Source organism: Cornus florida, unplaced genomic scaffold (genome assembly GCF_030987335.1).
Source record: "Cornus florida cultivar Cherokee Brave unplaced genomic scaffold, ASM3098733v1 CherokeeBrave_3.0.0_Hap2_Chr09, whole genome shotgun sequence".
NCBI lineage: Eukaryota > Viridiplantae > Streptophyta > Magnoliopsida > Cornales > Cornaceae > Cornus > Cornus florida.
In genome coordinates this window covers 92,012,393-92,036,153 of record NW_026775579.1, presented here as the reverse complement: position 1 = coordinate 92,036,153, position 23,761 = coordinate 92,012,393, and the positions used below count along the sequence as shown (strand labels likewise).

At 36.6% G+C, this 23,761-nt stretch overlaps 1 long non-coding RNA gene across 3 annotated transcripts; it reads right to left on the bottom strand.

Annotated features, from left to right (window-relative positions):
- Positions 1-515: 515 nt before the first annotated feature.
- LOC132275195 (uncharacterized) lies at positions 516-5,825 on the bottom strand. 3 transcript variants are annotated; one of them, XR_009470587.1, is made up of 4 exons: positions 5,366-5,825; positions 2,678-2,742; positions 1,145-1,246; positions 516-957 (listed from the first exon to the last, which is right to left on the bottom strand). It is a non-coding gene; the product is annotated as an uncharacterized LOC132275195 (long non-coding RNA). The 3 variants fall into 3 exon arrangements; XR_009470588.1 differs by having other exon boundaries at positions 516-953; XR_009470589.1 differs by having other exon boundaries at positions 516-909; positions 5,366-5,824.
- Positions 5,826-23,761: the final 17,936 nt, after the last annotated feature.

Genomic DNA, 23,761 nt, shown 5'->3' with positions numbered 1-23,761 from the left:
TAGCTGTGTATTGGGCTGGAGATTCGTTTCAGGAGCGCGAATAAAGGTTTTGCTGAGAGTTGTGCAAGAATTCAATATCTGATTTGTGTGTAACTCCTTTCTCAATGAACGCTATTGGTTTTTAGGGACAGTCCATTCTATCCCTAAAAGCCCTAAGACCGTTCCTAATAATCGAATTTGACCGTCTCTAATAGTTGTGTCACAAAAGATTTTTAAGGACGGTAAAAATTGTCCGTCCCTAAAACAATCGACCTTTAGGGACGGACTTACTGTCCCAAATACGATGGTATTTACTATCCCTAATAGTTGATATAATTATCTGTCCCTAATACAATACTTATTAGGCACAATTTGTACTTTCCCTAATAGGATTTTTTTATTATTATTATTAAATTTGTGACAGTTATAAACTGTCCATAATACTTTATTATTATTATTATTATTTTTATTTTTATTATTATTATTATTTTTTTTTTGGGTTTTTGCTCTTTTGGATTTGTGTTCCAGAAAAACTATTAAACCATATTCACCTTATATATCAAAACATCATAACTAAAAAGTACATACATCCACAATATCATTCTAGAAAGAAAAAAAAATAGATTATCACCACAACACAGTGCCAACAAATGAGCTCTTAATCTCATGATGAAACTACAAATTCTCCAGTTTTGTAATCAAGAACTAAAAGTATCTACTAGCTGCTTTAACATCAGATGGTTCCAAACATCATCAAAAATTAAAACATCATTTTAAACTGAATGCAATCATGAAAATGCTGTGTTGTTGTTGTTGCTGCTGCTGCTGCTCAAGGAGCTGTTGTTGCTGCTCAAGTAGCTTCTGAATTGTATCTAACTTCTCCTCCAAACCAAAGGTGCTTCCCATGCTTAGCGGAGCACCTACTATATTCTGGACCGGAATCATATCACAAAGGATAAACTGAGCTGAGCTCCCTATCTCCAATACATCAGAGCACCACATACATAAAACACTAACTATCAACAAACATCATTTTCCTTATGACATGTGCATAACGAGGTGATGTTGTTGCATAAATAATTTCATCATTTACTAGAACTGCTTTATTAAGTATTAGCCTTAACATGATAATTAAGGACGGACTAGTTGTGAGGAATAAACTTACCGAAACCGATGAGTAAACATTCTCAAGCTGTTTAGCTATAGAAGTGCATGCATCAGATAAGCTGCACCTTGTAACAAACATCATATCAGGAAGTTTCCAACCCTAAAACAAGAAACAAGTTCACAAACCATTATATTAGCTAATCGCAAAGGAAAGAGTTATAGGAAGGAAAAAAAATTATATATATATATATATATATATATATATATATACCTATAAAATATTAAGTGACAAATGAGAACACAATGTTACTGGAAAAGAATATCTATTTCTTTTAATTAAAAACATATAGATCATCTCAATTTCCTTTCCCCAGATGGAAATATTAATTAAGTTTCAAAAATATTAAACAAAAGAACAAATCTGCTTACATTACAAACAAATATCTTCCCTACTGTTTTTACTGAAGTAGAGCTAGTAATCAAGCATCAAAGTGCCAACCACTGAACTTCCTATCCTAAAATCTGGACATAATCCCCATTCCCCTCTATTTTTCTATTCCCAAATATAATAGTTCATATAATGTACCCTACTGGGGACAATAGAATCATTGATTTGGATATTTTAATGTGGGTATGACTTGTTTGACAAAGTGGTGGGATGGCAGGATCCACACCTTGAGGAATTCACAGGCACAAAGAAGCATTATGGTACATTGGGTGGGCAATCTGCAGTCTGCCCAATACAAGATTCATTTGTAAGAAAATGGGCCATGACAAAGCTTCATATGACAGTTTGAGGTCTGTACTGGAGCAGCAGCCAGCTGGGATACAGACTCGTAACTATAGGAAGGCTCCAAGTTTCAGTTGCTCTAGAGTTTAACCCCGTAAGGTTGCAAGCCTGATCAATGGCCGCACCAGCGTGACCTGTGTATTGACTGATATAGTAAATAGTTTCATGAACTTGGGTTGCTATCCCAAGTCACATTGCTGCTTAGATAATCTTTCTTATAGCCATGTTGCTGTCAAATGGGGTGATGGGGATTCAGGATTAAATGACAAAAAAATCTAAACTTGAATCTCCAAATGAGAATTAAATTTGCATTTCAAGTTCAAAAAAGCTTTGATTCTTTTAAAATAAATTCAGTCAACTGACCAAAGCTATCTCAGCATCAGTGCATGCATATATTTGGATTGGGGGTGGGCTTGGAGTTAATTTTTCCATTAACCAAAAAGAAAATCCCAAAATAAATCCCCTAACAACTCAATAGCCTCGCACTTGAGCTAAATTAACTTTGGGTGGCAAAGCTCAAATTATGGGGTATATTTTCATCATCTTTAGATGCAATCGTGCTTGATAGAAGCACAAATCATATTTCTTCACAAAAAAGGTACAGTTTTTATAGGAACTAGATTTTAAACAACTCAATAGCCTCGGACTAGAGCTAAATTAACTTTGGGCGGCAAAGCTCAAATTATGGGGTATATTTTCATCATCCTTAGATGAAATTGTACTTGATAGAAGCACAAATCATATTTCTTCCCAAAAAAGGTACAGTTTTTATAGGTACTTGATTGAGATCATGATTGTTACCTTCCACCAAACATAGCCATATTCTACTACAATAACAACAGTAATTATACCGTATCTGCTACCACCTGCACAGGATTAAATGAGATTTTAAACATTAATAATATATTACAGTGTAAACCAAGGTACAAGTATTAAAATAAGTTGTGAAATCAGATTATTGTCCAAGTCAAAGTGCACAGAAGAAAAGAATTACTGAAGTCATGGATATAACAGAGATAACTAAAAATTTCTCAAGGTCTCCAAATTGCAACATGATGTGAAAAGGAGACTTCCATGCACATCAAGGTAAAATGCCAGTGTTGAACATTTGAACTGTTCATTAAAAGATTAAGAAGAATCCTGATCATATTGTGGTTAATGCAAATCAAGCTTCATCAGGTCCATTATGTTTGCAGGAACATTAAATAAAAGCTATGAATATTACTAAAACACATTCTTACGTTTAGGTGCACATTAAATCAGAAAACAGGTGAATGCATTTAATTGGAAACTTCCGGTGTTTTGGTGAAAGAATGATAACTTAACAAACTTACCCACCCATCCACACAAGCGCTCAATCAAAGATAATTTAAATGGTTAGGAAAGCACAAGTTTATCTGTTTCAAAACTGAATTCATGCTTTTCTTATTTCCTCTCTCTTTTAGAAGGGAAAAAAAGAGTCATTCATTAGCATGTTATGCAATGGAATTTTAGAATCCATTTTCATGTTTATATTTAGGTTTGCTGAGAATACTTTTTTCAGATTTGATTATAGAAATCCAGATACAATCAAAATATTTGAATCGTGGACCCAGAAACTAACAATAATCAAGAAAGGAAGATGTAGAAAAAGATGATGGTGATGCTGGTTGTCATGAAAGAGTTCATTGCAATAGGGCCTAAATAGAGGATTTTCCACGTTACAGAATAAGAATGATGGCCATCATCTGATTTTGCAGATGGTCCCAAGGAGGACTGTGGAAGAGTTCTCAAAAGGATGTTCCCATCCAGCTCCCCAACTCCAGGCCAAATAAATATGTACACATGCATGTAAAGGCTAAGAAGGTAGATGTCTGATAAGAATACAAAGGCGTGAATGGAGTTCAGATGTGACTTACAAAGGAGTGAAATTAGTAGTATCAGCTTACATGTTTTTACATCTCATGCAAACCAAATAACAACATACAGCCAAGCAAATGCCAACTTCCTTTCTTTTTTTTTTTTTTTTTTTTTTTCTTCTGACATACAATAGGGAATGAATCCAGGATTACACACCACAATGCCCCCAAGTTACAAGTAGACCAAACATTTAAAAATGTCAAATTCCTTTGTTCCTTTGGAACAGTTTTTTTGTTTGACAAGTAAAATGACCCATGATTTAACAACGTAACTAAAAAGAAATTTTAAATGGCAACTGCTTCACATTTAAGATCTTGTACTGGGATTAACAGAACCAAACACAACAAAGAAGACATGGAGACTCACATCATGTAAACAGAAACACGTGAGCCTGTGTTAGAAATTGCACTCTTCAATTGAAACATGATTATGAAGATTTTTTAGATTGCATTTTGCAATATAAGTTATTAATTTTAAAATAAATAAAAAAAGAATAAAAGTAATAACTTTAAAAAATGGGGTCACTCAAATATTTTTTCTCAGATATTAGTGATACAGAGCCAATGGCTGAAAGGTTATGACAGAAAATTTTCAACAAAGAGGTGCAACTTGCAAATTGATTACCAGAAGCTCAGTTTCAATTGTCTTTGCCATGTGCAGATTGATAATAAGCCAAATCAGTAGTAATTCCTAACAGATACGCTCAACCTTTTCAAAGCGGCTTGGACAATACAAATCAAAATACCAGTTGACTAATAAGCTAAGGTAACTAAATCAAAAGGATCATATGTGAGCGAGATCAATCTCCAATATTGGGATGCATTCATGTGGCATGTGGTGGGATGCATTCATGTGGCATGGTGGTGGGAAGAATAGTACTACTATAGGATTGCAACAACCAAAAAGTGGTAAAAAAGAAATCAAAAAGTGCAGATCAAATATTAGATAGAAATTCTACAAAACTCATACCTAAATCAACCTCAAAAAAAAAAAATAATAAATAAATAGTATAGAGAAGCAATATTACCTAGCTTAACCCTGACCTTTACAAATAACTTTAGGAGAGAGAAAATAAAAGGCCAAGAAGAAACTAGAAGTATTTTGCAACAATCTTGGTAATTGGGCCACATTCATTACGGTAATAAGAGGAGAGGATTAGAAACAAACTCAACATTTCACATTATAAAGTGACTGCTCTAAGATTTAATATTGCACCAACCTTGATAATATTCAAAAAAGAAGATGAGTTTAGCATATTTATTAGATAAATTTGAAACCAACAAGCCAATAGCAGACACTAAAGATAATTATTCATATAGAAATAGAATCAAAACCAAGATTACGTCTCTTATCAGCCGCAAATTTCACAGGTGCATTTTCTATGCTCTACACCAGAATAGGTAAAAGAGACGCTATCTATGCCCACTATTCTTTGTTTTTCCAAAAAAATAAATAAAGTGCAGATCAAATATTAGATAGAAATTCTACAAAACTCATACCTAAATCAACCTCAAAAAATAAATAAATAAATAGTATAGAGAAGTAATCTAAGCTAGTCAATTGCCATATGAAGAAGAGAGTGAAACATACCTCTCGGCAAGTAGATAGCGATTCAGACTTATACGACAAGCCTTTTCCAGATTTGCAATTTACCCCTTCAATTGTTAGGCCTTTTGCAATTTCGAAACCCTAGAAAAAACTAGGGTGAGGATCATGAAACCCAGGTGGGTTATATGAACGTCAAATCGAACATGAAGGTTCTCTGAAAATCGAAGAAAGAGGTTCAAACTTGAATAATCCCTAAAATTTTTAAAAAATAAAAACGTTCTGCCTCAGTATCATCATCTTGTGATTCGGTGAAGATTGAAGACGCTTTGAACATGAGCTATTGAATTCGGTGAAAATCCAGCCCAGAGAATGTTTGATTAAGAGGTATGGTCTTCAGATTTCGCGCCGGTGGACGAGGTCTGCAACTTTTGAAAACTGAAGTGGTTTGTGACGGTGGAAGAGGTTTGCAAATGATACAGGGTGTGTTAATTTTTTTAGATTAAAACGACGTAGTTTGATGGGCTTCCCTATTTTCTAAAATAAAATAATTTTATATATTTCATTTTTGCTGCGAACAATAGCGCCAAACAAGTGAAAAATTACGCGCTAAAGTTTGGCGCTATTTTGTGTGGAATTGGGGACGATCCTAAATAGGCTGTACAAAAAAAAAAAAAAAAAATGCTTTTGGGGACAATTTTAGGGATTTGGTGACATATCATATTGATTGTCTAATAATAAGATCTAAAAAACTGTCCCTAATAGCCTAATTTCTTGTAAACATTCAGCTTCACTCCTGGTGTTCAAATTGAGGCAAGTCCATAGCTTAGTATATTTATCTTTTAGCTGTTAGCTATGTTCCTTTGTTTTTGTTTCTGACTTGCTGTCCTTTTTGAGTTGTTTCTTCTGTCCTAGGGTATGTTCCTTGGTAAGCCTGTTTCTTTTAATACAGTCTAAATTCACCCCACCTACCCCAGAAAACAAAAAAGAAAAAATAAGGGCAATGAAACAGAATGCTACAAATAATTCAGGTTGATAAGGGGAACAAAAAAGTTTACCAATATTGAAAGAGCTATGGAATGTCCTATGATTTTTTTATTTTGACAAGTACAGTAGATAGTTAAGGAGGTCCAACTCATGTGTATGCTGTGTAGGAAACCATAGAAAAGAACTTGTTAAGGTCATAGATGCATCATATATCCCACACACACATGATTCCAGCAAACAAACTTGTCTTGTTTTAGACATCTATTTAAAAAAAATTAGTAGTATTTGGGTCGAAAAGAAGAACAACCAAGTTTACAGGGATCGAAAGAGCTATCACTTGTCCTTTGATTTTTATTTTCATAAGTACGGTAGAAAATGTTAAGGAGGTGCAAAAATCGTTGATTTGGCCAGGAACTAGTATAAGCCGTTCTCAGGAATCATGTAGCACTTGCCCAATGGTAAAAGTTCACAGGGTTGGATTGATTTTGAGTATAGTGAATCTCAATCAGAAGCACCAAATATATGAAAAGCAAATTTCAAACTCAATTAAAAATTGACTATACTGTGCTTAATCAGACATAAAAGCAGCCATCTTTACATTACAAACATCAAGCATATACGTCCAACAAAACCTATTTTTTTGTGTTACGGATCCAGAGTATTGGAAATAATGATTTTGAGTAACCCTATGGTATTAGATCGAATATTGCTATTGTTTTATTGTTACTTTCTGAGTCTTTATTAAATTTAAATTCCATTTATTCTGTTTAAATCTTACCAATTTTGAAACAATTTTTTTTTATTTTATTTTATTTTTATTTATTTATTATAATTTTTTTTTTCCCCCTAAATGAAGGAGTATATTCAAATAAACAATATAGTACAATAATTCAAGCAAGGGCATACCCTCACTAAAAAGAAAGCCCTAACCAAGGACCAACACATAAAAAATAGCAATCAAAACGAATTGCAAATGCCTTGAAGATTAACCCCCAACACATCCAACACTTCCCAAAGAATTCACTTAGCTAAATCCTTAGCCTCTCTAATACTCTTGTCGTGTAATCTATTATTCCTCTCCCACCATAAAAAATATAGTGTAGCTGTAAAACAAACTTTAGCCATTTTCTTGACATCCTTTCTTTGATACTGATCAAATTGAAGCAACAAATCTGCCAAAGCAAATACCCTATGAAGGTTCCATGAACACACATCTGAAAGAAACTCCAAACCTTCCAAGTATATTCACACCTACAAAGTTTCAACTTCATTATAGCATAGATAACATCTAGAAGCTAATGCAAGCGCTCTTTTCTGCAAAAAATCGTGAGTTATAACTGCCCGATGCATAATCAAAACAAAATTGACTGACCATCAGCCATCCACCATTCCAGCACAAACTAGCCCAAGCTCTTGATTCTTCACTCTAGCAACTTCCCAAGCTGCTTTAAACCCAAAAGGAGGAGTATGCCACTAAAATTTATCCTCACTTGTAACAATCACTAGATTCTTGAATGACTGCATCAAAACTTGCGTTGTATTACCTAATTTTTCTTCATCCCACTGACCAGCAGTGATAAAAGCACTCATACATATATTACTATCTCTACTCAAACATCCCAGCGTCTTATGTGATATCTCTCGATTCTAGAGCCACGGGTGATCAAGTCCGAGCACAGATCCAAGGGATACTAAACAATTAAGTATATAAACAAGCATTTGATTACAAAAGAAATAACCAAGAATAAATAAATCGCAGAAAAGAAACTAAATAATAAATCATTAACTTAATAAATAATTAATCCTCCAAATGAATATCCAAAATATTTAATATCGTTACAACTCGGGAATTCATCTAGTGGACCCCTAATGATAACCCAACTGAAACAACTTAAAATTAAACATAATCTGAAACTAAAACATAAAGAGAATCCTACGTAGAATCGGAAGAGTGACGTGAACTGTCTCTGTTCAACACGACTAAGCTTTATGTCTAAAACTGACGAACACCTGAAAAATAATAATAGTGGGTCAGACCCACGAACAAGTTCTTTCTACGACAACCCAAATAAACACTGGAAAAACTATATATCTATAGCTAACCCATGCAATAACTACATAGTCCATGAATAAATATACACATTAATGGAACCTCACTAGACTATAGGGATTGCCTCAACCTGAATAGTAGGCAAGATACAAAATGCACATATAGTGGGCATGAGTACCTAGACCTACCAGGGCACACAACCACACTATATCTAGCTACACATTCCTGGCAATATATACACCATAACCACTGATCTTGAGGCTTATGCTCATATCATGGCATATGTCTATATATATATATATATCCAATCTAAAGTAATCCACTATGTATCATCTAACTTATTCAGTTGACCTGACGCAAATATAAGTAAGACTTAACATTTTAGTTAATCCGTTCCCTTATAAAATAGGTAGGACTTAACTGATAAGTTAATCCATCCCTAGAGTGTCACCATCCCATACTGGTGTACTAAGTCCACACAATCCAACAATTGATGTAACAATTAAAGAAGTACATCAAATAATCCAGAGTTAAACATAATAATATTATATCATGCTATCACAAAATAGGAAAGACTTATAATTTATTTAAGCTTCCTACATCACATATCCTACACAAACTGAATCTTAAACATGCTGATATTTTATTATTCAATCAAGTAAGTATTATCCATATACAATTCATGCTACATATTTAATCTTAATTATTAGAACAAAATAAAGATTAAATCCATTTATTCCTCAAAGAATTTAAATAGCATGCATTGATATACTTAAGTTTGTTTAAAATTTATTTAAACTCATTTCTAGTCCTTATTTGATGTTTAGGACTCCTCAATTTCAATTAAATGTAATTCAACGCTGTTTACGAAACTTCTCCAAGTAAGACTCGAGCTTTTGTCCCAATTGCTCAAGCATCCTGTATCAGGCTTGAGCATCCTACTTCGGGCTCGAGCTTTTCACCCAATTGCTTGAGCTTTTCCTCTCAGGCTCGAGCTTTTTACATAATTATTCGAGCTTGGTCCCCAAGGCTCGAGCACTGTATCGACGACTCAAACCCTATTTACGTGATTCAACCCATAATTCTACTGTGAACCCAAATATTTATTGTTTAAGGATTCTAAGGCATGTTTCTAGGTTCCATCAGTATACAGATATAAAAATACATCATGTAAAACATGTAACAATTCATAAAGTAATCAAATCAAATCTCTAAATTTATTAATTCATACAACAAGAACAACTATGGAATATAATTGATAAAACCTATGTACTAGATCAATTAAGTTATAAATTCCAATTTTAATTGTTCTTTACATAACCCTAAGATTATACTATAGATATAAACTTCATAGATCAAAGGAGAAGTGTAGAACAAGAACTTGCCTTTAGAGATTTGATAAAACCCTAACCTCCTTCTTCTTCTTCATCTTTCTTTTTTCTTATTCTTTCTCTTTCTCTCTCTAAAATAATACGTGATATTAATTCTAGTCCATTTTTTCCAACCCTATAATTATATATTTATAGGCTAAATAAATAACCCTACTCCTTTTCCCAATCCACCTCAAATTAATAAAGAAAATAATAAAATAAAATACTAACAAGGTAACAAAAATATGTATTACGTATAATCTCTGTATACACTTTTTATATAAATAAAATAAATACATCAGATTATTACTAAAAACTTTCCTTATATATATATATATATATATATATATATATATATATATATGTATGTATGTATATTTATTTTTATATATACACATACACAATCCATAGCCCATCAAACCCCTTATCCAAGTAGTCTATGGAACCCAATTGGTTAGCTCATGACTACTATCCATAACCATTAAAATAAAACGAAATAAAATAAAATAAAATAAAATAAAACAACCATTTAAAACATTTAATTCCTAACCATTAATTACAAGAAAACACCTAACATTTAAGTAAATAAATACACATCATCTAACACATAATTCAACTAAATAATTAAACAAATAGTCAAGAAATCAAATAAAGAATTAAAAACACAATTAAAATAATTAATAAAATACCGAGACTATCCTTTTAAAATTAGGGGTATTACATCCTATGGTTGAATATCTCACTCAAAAACTTCCCATCACACCATGGATCCAGGAATACCTTTGTATTCTACCCATTACCAATCTTAAATCTACAATTAATCTTCATAAAATCAAAGACAGTAACAATACTTCTCCAAATTACTAAAGAAGATCCTTTGACAACCACATTCCAGTATGAAGCCTTCTTCAAATAGCAATTCCTAAACCATGCAACCCAAATTTTGTCCTTAGACAGTAAGAAATCCCAAGCCAGACACATTTTAGGAGCAATGTCAATGTCAGCAATTCTTCTCAAACCCAGCACACCTTCTTCTTTAGGTGTAGTAATCTTCTTCCACCTTATACCATGAATTTTCTTTGTATTTTCAACATGTCCCCAAATGAAATTTTGCATTATCTTCTCAATAATACTAGACACAGCTGCTGGTAATGAAAACACAGAAGTCTAATATTGAACCATTGGAATAATGATAGCTCTGCTCAGCTCCACTCTACCTGCCAAAAATATATGTAAACTATTCCATCTAGAAGTAACAGCAATGACCTTATCCACCAGGCTTAAACGATCAATTCTTCTTAACAATTTGTTAGAAATAGGTAAACCAAGATACATAAAAGGTAATTTACCTTCTCTACACCCGAAGGTTCTGAGGATAGAAGTCCTTCTTCTCACAGTTCTAGTAAGGTACACTTTGGACTTATCTTTACTTACAGCTAAACTAGTAGTTTTCTCAAACTGTCTCAGCAATTTTTTCACTGTCAACACACTAGCCATATTAGCTCTTCACCACTAATAACAAATCATCTGCAAAAAACTGATGTGTAACTGGAATTCCAGCCTTAACTGCAACTTGTGAAGGAATGATTTTTACCTCTTTTAGTTTCCAAATCCATCATTCCAGAAAAGTAATCTATAACTAGAGTAAATAGAAGTGGAGATAAAAGATATCCCTGTCTTAAACCCCTTTCAGGTTGAAAGAAACCTTGAGGAGATCCATTGACAAGAATAGAAAACCACACTGAAGATACACACTCCTTAATCCAGCCTATCCATTAATGATCAAATCCAAACAGTTTCAATAACTTAAACAGAAATGGCCACTGCACTGTATTATAAGCTTTCCTCAAATCAATCTTCCAAGCAATTGTTGCTTTAGCCCTCTTAGCACCAAACCCTCTCATAAGTTCATTAGCCACAGTAATATTTTCCTAAATCCTTTCACTTTGAATGAAAGCTGTTTGTTCATTTCCCACAATACTTCCCAACACCTTAGCAAGTCTGTTAGCAAGTATCTTAGCCACAACTTTGTAGAAGACATTACACAAAGAAATAGGCCTATAATCCTCAACCTTAATAGCATCCTTCTTCTTTTTTATCAATATAATGAAAGTACTATTAACACCCCTACCCAACACTGGATTCTGAAAAAACTGCATGATAGCCTCTGTGAAATCTTCTCCCACAATAGACCAGTATTGCTGAAAAAACCTAGCAATGAATCCATCTAGACCAGGGGCTCTATCAACTCTCATTTCAAACATAGTGAGCTTCACCTCATCTTTAGTAATAACAGCCTGTAACATATTAATCTCTTCACCTCCAAGAGTTTTCCTAATATATTTTTACGCAAGTTCATCTAACTCAGTATTCCCCCCTGCATAGGCTTGCTGAAAATAATCAACAAACCTCCTGTGGATATCATTAGGATCAGTGATAGTAACCCTTTCATCTTGAATTGTAGTCAGATTACTGTGTGCTCTATGTTGCTTGATTTTCTGAAAGAAAAACTTTGTACATCTATCTTGCTCCTTCACCCATCTAACCCTTGATTTCTAAAAAAACACAATACTTTCATTAAAAACTGGAGCTTCTAGGTTCAATCTACATTCATCCTCCTTTTTAATATAATCCCCATTCATAGGATCATCTGCCAAATCAAATTGTATATCAGCTAACTTCTTCCTATAGGCAATAACTTCAGCATAAACTGATCCAAGTTTCTCAGCATTCCATTTTTTCACAGTTTGTTTACATAACTTCAATTTATACAAAAACTTGTTAATAGGTTTTACCTTTACCTGTTGCTACCAAACATAAGCCACAAACTCTTTAACTGAAGGTTGCTTATTCCATACCATCAAGAACCTAAAAGGTTTTGGACCTGAAGCAATTTTCTCAGGCAGATTAACAACTAATCCCTAATGGTCTGAAGTCAATGGTGGAGTTAATAAGACATGAAAGTCAGAATAAGCAAGGGCTCATTCTTCATTCATTAAACCCCTATCTAATTTAGCATATATCCTTCTATTACTGAATCTCTTATTGCATTAAGTATATAAACCATTTGTTGTTGGCCTATCAGTTAAACATAATTTGTCAATGGTATTATTGAAGTCAGCAAAAACCCTTGGGGGGTGAATTCTGTGATACCCCACGAATCTGAGACACAGGCTGATCAGGCCCAGGCCCAAACCCGAGGGATATTAAACAATTAATATGTAACTGAACACAGAATACAAGACAAAATAAGAAATAAAAATAATAAGCTGAAAGAATGCTAATTGAAAATCCTTAAAATAATATAATTCTTGAAATCTGTTAAATCCAAACTCCATAGGTTTACAACTTGGGAATCCCTCCACTGGACCCCTTATTAAAGATTCTCAAAACGAAACTGAAAGAATAGAAATAAAGTCTAAAGCTAACATAAAGAAGATTCCTACACAGTCGGAGGAATGAATATCTGTATCTGCTCTGCACGTTCAAGCTCTAACCCTGGAACTGACGAACACTTGAAAAATAAAGAAGTGGGTCAGGCCCACATGTATATCCTGATCTACTACAATCCAAACAGTAATCCGATACGCAGATACATCCTAAGAAGACTCAACAATATCTAGAGTAGTCCATATAAGTATATAGTACACACTATAGGACGCTCGCTAGTCCAATAGGTTTGTCTCAGCCTGAATAGAAGACAACATGTGAATACGCACCCTAAGGTGGGTATGAGTACCTAGACCTACCAGGGAATAACACCTATGTCCAGTTATCCATCCTAGGAGATATACGCGCCCTAACCATGGTTATGAGACTCAAGCTCATACCATGGCACCATATGATATATATATAAAGTCCGTACTCCTCCTAATACAAAATACCATCCATCTGTGTAGTGGTCTGATATAAGTATAACAAATCCATCCTGAAACCATAGTGAATCATTCAATTCACAATCGATATGACACATATAGGTGATGGACTTAACTATTGTGATTAATCCATACCTTATTCTAAATTTAGGTAGGGCTTAGTGTCTGAACTAATCTGTACCTAGTATGACACCGTCCCATACCGGTGCATACCATCCTCCAGTTTACGTAGTTAATAACATAGTATATCTATTTATTAACCACATCCCAGAATAAGCATAAATATAGTTTAGCATGTATACAACCAATTTATGCATCCAATATAACATTTAGATATCCCATTGCAATTCTTTATAAAAATAAAAAGACTGTACACTTAGCTCCTCCAGCTAGCGTAGTTGACGAAAACAGTATCAGAAACTAATCAACCATACTCCAAAATTTGCATAATAATAGTTTAACATGTGTATAACTAAATTATGCATCCAATAACAATTTTAGAATCCCAGTTCCAGTCCTTTAAATTGACAAATCAAGATTATACAATTTATTTCTCCATATAGTACCATAACTGATGCATTGTATGTCAGATTGTAAACATCAGTTAATTCCAACTAAGAACACATATATTTTAACAGTCATATGCTCTTAACACAACTGACAACATGATTCATAATTTAAGATCATGTAGTAAAACCAATTGCTAAAACAGTAAGCAGTGTAATGTAAATATTTAACCATTCACCTACGAGCCCTCTATTTAATCTTAAATTAATTCCCATCCTCAATAACTGAATGTGACCTTGCTTCTTAACAGTATTATAAGTCTCAAACACATATTTACAACATTCAGTAGCTTCAAACAGTTCCAGAAAATTCAATTTTAGCCCAACGGACCATAAAAATTAGTTTCTCGACCTTTTAAGAGAGAGCAGGCTCTAGAAATTAAAGAGCATGCTCTTCTTTTCTTCAGAGCCGGCTCTAGGCTTTTTAGAGCCGGCTCCATAACATCCTAAAGCCAGCTCTACCTTTGTAACACCCCCACATTTTCCACGCATAAGTTGATCAGGCTTATACACGAAAAACGAGGGATATCAAAAACAATTGGCAATATACAAGCATGGAATACAAAATGATGGAAATAAAAGAATTTAGACAGAAAAGAAACATTAAATAATACAACATCCATCCATCCTTTATTTAATACAGTACTTCATTACAACTTGGAAATCCTACGTCAGGGATCCCTAAATATAACCCTGAGAGTTCAACGTCAAAAGTAAATAAAAACTGAAACTGAAGTATTACATAAAACTTCTACCCTGCACTGGATCGTAAGAGTAGATGAGTTCGGATGATGGTCCCACACTGCTAACCTCAGCCTTGAAACGGATACTGACCGTATCCTGAAATAACAACAATGGTGGGTCAACCCCACGAGCAAGTCCTCTCTACTATGACCCAAATCAGAGAATCAAATAAATTAATCATTATGAATCGGATGAGTACTATATCTGTATACATCCTACGGGAACTATCCGATGTATAACATGACCTCAACCAGAATAGACGGTGATCACTTAGACTCACACTAGGTGGTTAAGTGTCGCCTTTCCCTACCCGGGAAATCAGCTATTATACATGGTGCACGGTACTGACAACACAGACTATAACGAACTACACGGTGATAACACCTCGCAAAGTACTGATGAATATACTGAGCATATAAATTAGGCAACACATGCCAACAATATTAAGAAATATACCGAGTATGTCAATTAGGCAACACATGCCAATAATATTAAACCACATACCCCGACAGCCACACATCTGTCTATCGCAACGAATGCATAAGGTATAAATGAGTCTAAACTTATTAGTCAGCTCACATGGTTCTATATGGCAACACATCCATATAATATAAATGCGACATAATAAACAGTCCATTTATTCCCTGAAATGCACACAGCATAATAATCATGGTTTATATACGATTAACAGTATAAATATTCCATAATATATAATGGGTTATTTATATGAATAAAACCAAGCACTAATTAATTTAACATTAATGGTTATTACAGTTTACTAAAATAATACCATTTATAGTCGTTAAATCAATTACATATGTTTACTAGCGATTCGCACTTTAACTGATACAATTAATATTTAGAAATATTAATCGGACAATTATAATAATTAACGAGAAATAAAATAATAATATAATGTCCCGTTAATTCCAAAATGCCAACCCGAGGCCCCAAAATGTATAGTGAAGGTCCTGGTAATGACAAAACAGTCCCTAGGGGTATTCTGGACTTTTCCAGCAGCCGCAGAGGCCCTTCACGCGCCCCCACGCGCCTCCCAGAGCTCCCCGCACGCGCCGCCAAGCTTTCCCACTCTCCCACGCGCCTCCACGCGCGTCTGGCATCAGCCACGCGCGCGCACGCGCTCCCACGCGCGTCTGGAGAGTCCCACGCGCGCGCACGCGCTCCCACGCGCGCGTTGATGGCTTCCTGCTGACGTGGCGTCCTCCGATTGGTTGGCTGCATCAGCTTTCCTACATGCGCGCCACACCGGATCAATCCACCTACATCTCCTCCATCCAACGTTCACGGATCCGGGTGTACCGCGGTAACATGGACCGCGGTGCACCGGATCAATCGCTGCTATTTAATGGTCCAGATGCGCGCGCATACCCTCCTATGGTGCGCCGCATCACACCGGATCACTCCGGTCGTCTCCCCCATTGCCGGCGACCGGAAAACTCGCCGGAAGGTCGCCGGAAATTGCAGAAAATGCCCGGAAAAATCTAGAAAATTCTAGAAAAATCCCTAAAGTCTTATTTAATTATTTTTAGCCATTATTAATTTCATAGGACATTAAATAAATATATACCATCCTATATAATTAAAATTCCATTAATTTAATAAAATAAAATTAATAATTTATTAACCTCCAAACCTTGGCTCTATGCATAAAAATAAGCTAAACAATTAATTTATTAATTCAAAGGGGAAAGGTAGATAATAACTTGCCTTTTTGGATTTAAAATAAATCCGCCGGTCTGCGCGTAGTCGGGTAAAATCGCCTACACCGGTCCAAGCTTCTTTCTCTCTCTCTTTTCCTTTCACTCTTATAAAATAGCTCTCTAGAATTTATACTTTGCTTCTAACTCCCTTTCTTTTCTTCTAAGGTAAGCTAGTTAATTTATATACAAAATATATAATATAAATATTACAAATATCTAATTTTTTCATCAACTAACCATCCTCCCAACCATAAGGCTTCAATTCCACCCATAAACATTGATGCAATCCTATCCTAATCTCTAATTTCATCATGACATTGGTTTAATACTATTATTATTATTATTATAACTATTATTATTATTATAACTAATATTATTATTAATAAACTTTTATTATTATTATTATATTATTATTATTATTATTATTATTAAACTAATATAATTATTATTATTGTTATTTACAAAATAATATATTATATCATCATAATACTTTATAACACAAATATAATATTCTAATTAACTAATATTGCTTAATTAAACATAATCAACAAATAAAATTAATTATAATAATACATGCACAATTAAATGAATAAATTTACTATTTTAACATACACAATTAATTTACATGCACCATTAAATGAACTTAATATAACAATGAAGCATGCACAATAATAGGTACAGGAATCCACACATAATTGAATTTAAATACACTAAACTCTTTAATTAATTACGGGGTATTACATTCTCCCCCCCCTAATAAAGGAATTTCGTCCCCGAAATTCACTACATACCTGTATTAAAAAGTTCTGGATACTTGGCACAGATAATATCTTCCCGTTCCCAAGTAGACTCTGTAGCACTATGATGACTCCACTGTACACGTACTAATGGAATAGTCTTCGTGCGCAGTATCTGATTCCTACGATCGAGAATACAGTAAGGTTGTTCCAAATAGGTTGCATCGGGTTGCAACTCAATCTCACCCACATCAATGTGTTGGTATCGATCTTCATCCCGTAGAAATTTTCGCAGCATAGATACATGAAAAACATTATGTACTCTATGAAGATTATCTGGTAGAGCCAGACGATAAGCTACTGCCCCAATCCGATCTGTAATCATAAAAGGACCCACAAAACGAGGCGATAACTTACCCTTTGACCCAAACCGCATTACTCCCTTCATAGGAGAAACCTTAAGCAAAACCTGATCACCAACCTTAAACTCCAAAGCACGAGTTCGACGGTCAGCATAACTTTTCTGTCTGCTTTGAGCTGTACACATCCGATCCCTAATGATAGCGATCTTTTCTGACGTGTCCTTAATAAATTCAGGACCCAGAAAGCTGTTCTCACCAACTCCAAGCCAACAGACAGGAGACCTACACGGTCTGCCGTACAAAGCCTCAAATGGTGCCATACCAATAGTTTTCTGATAACTATTGTTATAAGCAAACTCTGAAAGTGGCAAATATTCCTCCTAATTGCCCTTAAAATCAAGAACACATGCCCGCAACATGTCTTCTAAAATCTGATTAACTCGCTCAGTCTGTCCATCTGTTTGAGGATGATAAGCAGTGCTAAGATAAAGTTCTGTACCCAAAGCCTGCTGAAAGCTCCTCCAAAATCCCGATACAAACTTCGGATCTCTATCTGATACGATGGACAATGGTACTCCATGAAGTTTCACCATTTCTGCAATATACAGCTTAGCATACTGTTCTGACGTAAAGTTTGAACGAACAGGCAGAAAGTGAGCGGACTTGGTCAATCTATCAACAATGACCCAAATAGAGTTGTGATTATGCTGTGAAGTAGGTAATCCCTCTATAAAGTCCATGGAAATACTTTCCCATTTCCACTCTGGTATGGGAAGTGGCTGTAACGATCCTGGCGGTCTCTGATGATCAATCTTAATCATCTGACAGGTGCTACATTTAGAGACAAAGATAGCTATATCTCTTTTCATGCCGGCCCACCAAAACTGGCGTTTCATGTCCTGATACATCTTGTCTCCCCCTGGATGTACAGAGAACTGAGAAGTGTGTGTCTCTCTCATCACAGCATTTCTCAAATTGTCAGCTGAAGGCACAATTAAACATCCCTTGTACCTCAATCCTCCATCAGTCCCTATAGAATAAAAAGGAACATCTCCGGAGGCTAACTTCGAAACCAAATCAATACACTGTTGATCTGAGAGTTGCGCTTGAATGACCTGATGAATGATAGAAGGAGTTACTACCACACATGCCATAAAAGCGTCTGCTAACTCATCAACAGTCTTCAAAGCATCCCACTCTGTTGCAAACAAAGCTGAAAGGCTGACATAGGGTCGGCGGCTGAGTGCGTCTGCTACAACATTCGCTTTCCCTGGATGATACTGAATAGAGAAATGATAGTCTTTCACGAACTCCAACCATCTGCGCTGTCTCATATTCAGTTCCCTCTGTGTGAACAAATACTGTAGACTCTTATGATCGCTAAACAATCGAAAAGTCTCCCCCAAAAGATAATGCCTCCAAATACGCAAGGCAAAAACCACTGCTGCGAGCTCTAGATCGTGAGTCGGGTAATTAAGCTCATGAGGCTTAAGCTTCCTAGACCCATAAGAAACTGGTCGCTCTTCTTGCATCAACACACAACCCAAACCCTTCAGAGAAGCGTCGGTAAATACTAAATACTCGATTCCACTCTGAGGTGTGGCTAAGACAGGTGCAGAAGTTAACTTGCTCTTCAATTCAGCAAAAGCAGTCTGACAAGAATCATCCCATACAAATGGTACATTCTTCTTAGTCAGATGAGTAAGTGGACCCGCAATTTTGGAAAATCCCTGGATGAACCTGCGATAATACCCCGCCAATCCCAGAAAACTGCGAATCTCTGTCGGTGAGGTAGGCTGTCCCCACTCCATAACGGCCGCAACCTTGGCTGGATCTACTGCTAACCCTTCTTCTGACACTACATGTCCCAGAAATTTGACCTCTTTCTGCCAAAATTCACACTTCTCAAACTTCGCAAACAACTGATGTTCTCGAAGTGTCTGCAATACTGTGCGTAAATGTCTGGCATGGTCCTTCTCCGACTTAGAGTAAACCAGAATATCATCAATGAAAACAATGACAAACTGATCTAAGTATTCTCTGAATACTCTATTCATCAAGTCCATAAAGACAGCTGGACCGTTCGTTAAACCGAAAGGCATAACACGAAACTCATAAGATCCGTACCTCGTGAGAAATGCTGTCTTTGGAACATCTTGTTCTCTGACTCGTAGCTGATGATAACCAGACCTCAAATCGATCTTTGAGAAGTAAGTAGCTCCCTTCAACTGATCAAACAGGTCATCAATTCTGGGCAACGGGTACTTGTTGCGAATAGTGACCTTGTTCAGTTCTCTGTAATCAATACAAAGACGAAGAGATCCATCCTTCTTCTTTACAAACAGTACTGGTGCTCCCCATGGTGAAGTACTCCTACGAATAAATCCCTGGCTGAGCAGCTGCTGAATTTGATCCTTCAACTCTCGCATCTCTACTGGTGCCATTCTGTACGGCGCCTTAGCAATAGGCGTAGTGCCTGGAGCTAAATCAATAACGAAGTCTATCTCTCGACTCGGTGGCAAGCCTGGAATTTCCTGGAATACATCCTGGAATTCCTGTACTACCAGGATGCTGTCAAGAGATACCGCAGTCGCTTCCTGTGAGTCCTCCTCAAGAACGAATAAATAAGTGCTAGGCACTCTATCAGGTTATGGTACAACAAGAAGATACATCTCCTGTCCTGGTATAGAAAATACAATAGACTTTTCGTAACAGTTAACCTGAGCATGGTACTGAGATAACCAGTCCATCCCAAGTATAACATCATATGAATGCATATCTAACACTAACAAATTTGCAAGAAATCGAAGTCGGCCCATATCTATAAGGATATCACCGCTACACTCTCGTAAAACTGCGCCAACTCCCAATGGTGTATAAATATTAAGAGGTTGGTCACATAACTGAGTCGTCATACCAGATAAGATAATAAAAGATCTAGACACAAAAGAATGTGATGCACCAGTGTCAAACAGTATACGAGCAGTTCTACCATGTATAGAAAACATACCCTCAATAGCCTGAGGAGCCTGCGCATTATGTGGCATGAAGTTATAAACTCTGCCATGATGCAACTGCTGTGGAGGTTGTCCCGGAGGAAATGGTGGTGCTGGAAGTGCCGGAAAATTCTGAACTTGCCCACGTGGCATCGGTGGGGCCGGTAGAGGTAACGGCTGATTAGGTCTCGGCTGCCCATACTGTCCCTGCTTAGCTTTGGGACACATCTTGGCCGGATGCCCAATATCTCTACAGTGATAACAACGTCCCGTAAAAGGACCTGCCTGCCTTCTCTGTTGATTTCCCGACCACTGTTCCTGTCCGATCTGAGGTACCCCACCTTGTCTACCCTGATTAGGGACTCCATCCCTCTGCACATCTGGGTTTCCTTTGTTTTTCTTCCAAGGTTGATGTCCTTGGAATCTGCCCCGATCATTGGACCTGGCACCACTGCTGCTTCCTTTCTCCACTGTCTGGTAGTCTCGGTTAGTCCGCTTATCTCCCTTGGACTTCCGGTAATCACTCCTCATCTGGCAGTGCTGTAAGGCGGCATTAACCACCTGGATATAAGTCGTATGTGCAGGACTACCTATGATCACCACTTTAATCGGCCATATCAACCCCTTCACAAAGCGGTCTCGCTTCTTTTCTTCCGTATTGACCTCCTCTGGTGCGAATAATGACAAATTAATGAACTTCTGTTCATACTCAGCCACAGTCATATCCTCCTGTTGCAGATCCAGAAATTCAGTCTTCATCGCTGATCTTACTGACATAGGAAAATACTTGTCGTCAAAGCGAGTCTGAAATTCAGCATACGTCAATCTGGTCCTCTCATCGACACTAGTAATAGACTCCCACCACTGCAATGCATTGCCTATCAGCATAAACGTAGCCAGCATCTGTTTCTGCACTTCGGTACAGATTACCATCCGAAGATGACGCTCGCTCTCCTGTTTCCACTGATATGCTAACAGGACATCTGTGGACCCCGCAAACGTTGGTGGATTTCCCCGGATGAACGAGTGACGAACTTTGTCCCATGACATTGGCTGTGCCACTGGTTCAGGAACAGGTACTATCGGAGGAGGTTGCTGGTTTCGTAGAGCAGATGCTACTCCTGCTGCTACAGCTCGTGCAATGATATCAGCAACTTGAGGAGAAAATTCCTGATTCTCATTTTGAGTTGGGGAAATACTGCGATGCTGGTTCGCATTCCTTGTCCCACGCCGAGACATCCTTCTTTTAAATTCAGAAAAAATCTAACGTCAGTACATTATAATGGACCGACTAAAAGAATACAAAGAACCCTAATATTTAGGCTCTAATTATCAGAATACACAACGCGGAAGTATAGTAATCACAGATCCCTAAGACACTCGAACCTGGAATGCTCTGATACCAACTGTAACACCCCCACATTTTCCACGCATAAGTTGATCAGGCTTATACACGAAAAACGAGGGATATCAAAAACAATTGGCAATATACAAGCATGGAATACAAAATGATGGAAATAAAAGAATTTAGACAGAAAAGAAACATTAAATAATACAACATCCATCCATCCTTTATTTAATACAGTACTTCATTACAACTTGGAAATCCTACGTCAGGGATCCCTAAATATAACCCTGAGAGTTCAACGTCAAAAGTAAATAAAAACTGAAACTGAAGTATTACATAAAACTTCTACCCTGCACTGGATCGTAAGAGTAGATGAGTTCGGATGATGGTCCCACACTGCTAACCTCAGCCTTGAAACGGATACTGACCGTATCCTGAAATAACAACAATGGTGGGTCAACCCCACGAGCAAGTCCTCTCTACTATGACCCAAATCAGAGAATCAAATAAATTAATCATTATGAATCGGATGAGTACTATATCTGTATACATCCTACGGGAACTATCCGATGTATAACATGACCTCAACCAGAATAGACGGTGATCACTTAGACTCACACTAGGTGGTTAAGTGTCGCCTTTCCCTACCCGGGAAATCAGCTATTATACATGGTGCACGGTACTGACAACACAGACTATAACGAACTACACGGTGATAACACCTCGCAAAGTACTGATGAATATACTGAGCATATAAATTAGGCAACACATGCCAACAATATTAAGAAATATACCGAGTATGTCAATTAGGCAACACATGCCAATAATATTAAACCACATACCCCGACAGCCACACATCTGTCTATCGCAACGAATGCATAAGGTATAAATGAGTCTAAACTTATTAGTCAGCTCACATGGTTCTATATGGCAACACATCCATATAATATAAATGCGACATAATAAACAGTCCATTTATTCCCTGAAATGCACACAGCATAATAATCATGGTTTATATACGATTAACAGTATAAATATTCCATAATATATAATGGGTTATTTATATGAATAAAACCAAGCACTAATTAATTTAACATTAATGGTTATTACAGTTTACTAAAATAATACCATTTATAGTCGTTAAATCAATTACATATGTTTACTAGCGATTCGCACTTTAACTGATACAATTAATATTTAGAAATATTAATCGGACAATTATAATAATTAACGAGAAATAAAATAATAATATAATGTCCCGTTAATTCCAAAATGCCAACCCGAGGCCCCAAAATGTATAGTGAAGGTCCTGGTAATGACAAAACAGTCCCTAGGGGTATTCTGGACTTTTCCAGCAGCCGCAGAGGCCCTTCACGCGCCCCCACGCGCCTCCCAGAGCTCCCCGCACGCGCCGCCAAGCTTTCCCACTCTCCCACGCGCCTCCACGCGCGTCTGGCATCAGCCACGCGCGCGCACGCGCTCCCACGCGCGTCTGGAGAGTCCCACGCGCGCGCACGCGCTCCCACGCGCGCGTTGATGGCTTCCTGCTGACGTGGCGTCCTCCGATTGGTTGGCTGCATCAGCTTTCCTACATGCGCGCCACACCGGATCAATCCACCTACATCTCCTCCATCCAACGTTCACGGATCCGGGTGTACCGCGGTAACATGGACCGCGGTGCACCG